Genomic DNA, 1,197 nt, shown 5'->3' with positions numbered 1-1,197 from the left:
TTCAAGAGAGCAAGTTCCTCGGAGATAAGTGTTTTGATTTTTGCCTACCCCTCCTCCCTGGTGACTAGAACTGGCACATCATAGTTGCTATGTAGATCTTTGTTGAAAGCACAAATGGATGAAATGATGAATAGGTCAAATGAATGTCCTGCCTGGCGCCCTCCTCTTCCCCAAAGCTTATCTTTCTCACTTTTGGCTCTACACAGCAGCGACCAGATGAAAAGCCACACAAGACTCCCTGCCACCCTCAGCAGCAGGCCTACCTGTGATGCCCTGTCTGGCCAGAATCATCTCTCCGTCCCTCTGTTCTGCTCTACTCCCCTCCCGCCCGGCCAGCCACACCAGCACCCCGGATCATGTGCCATCCTGCTGCCTGTGAGTGGTCTCTTTGGGTCCCCATGGTGCTGCACACGGGTACTAACATCCATTTCAGAGATGGAGAAACAGCTGGCAAACACAAGACCAAGGAAGAAACACCTTAACTGTCTGTTTCCAAAACCCATCCTCTCTACCACTGAAAGAGATGGTGGACTTCTGACACCTGACTGTCTCCTAAGACCTTCATGAATCACCATATTCGAAGATATCAATGATATGAAATTTACATTTGCCCCACTTACTTCATTCAGTAAGCGCTGAGCACCAACTATGTGCTCAGATTTTTCCTGGGGGTTGGCACGGTCCTTGGCGTAGAATCACCTGTGCCTGGGCGCCGTGGTCCTGATTCATCCCTTCCTTCTCTAACACTGGCTTTCATGCATCTAATAATCTAAGGAGAGAAGCCTTCTCTCCTTTGGTGTTCCTGGACCCCATCTCAGGCAGCCTGCAATTCCCAGCTTTCTTGCGAAGCTTGCCTGCCCCTTAAGCCGGTCTTACACTCTGAAAATAACCAAGTACGGGTTACCTTGTTTCCTGGGGGGCTCTTGCATGAGAGATTGCTCAGGGGTCCCCCAGGGAAGAGGTGCTCTGGAGCCTTAGTGCTAATGCTTGCAACATCAAAACACTTTACACACTTCATCAGTGAGAAACACCATCCCTAAAAAGCAACACAGTACCGTTTCCTGACAAAAATGCCCAGCAGGCAAAAGCAGAAAACAAATTCTTCTACCTGGAAGGGACAAACGATTCCAACTGCAAAGTTCCTGAGTGACTATTACTCCAGCCCCCACTTTAGAAACAAAAGTCACTAAAACCTGT

Source organism: Octodon degus, unplaced genomic scaffold (assembly GCF_000260255.1).
Source record: "Octodon degus isolate 3935 unplaced genomic scaffold, OctDeg1.0 scaffold00080, whole genome shotgun sequence".
NCBI classification, from domain to species: Eukaryota; Metazoa; Chordata; class Mammalia; order Rodentia; family Octodontidae; genus Octodon; species Octodon degus.
Note: the sequence above shows the minus strand (reverse complement) of the source record.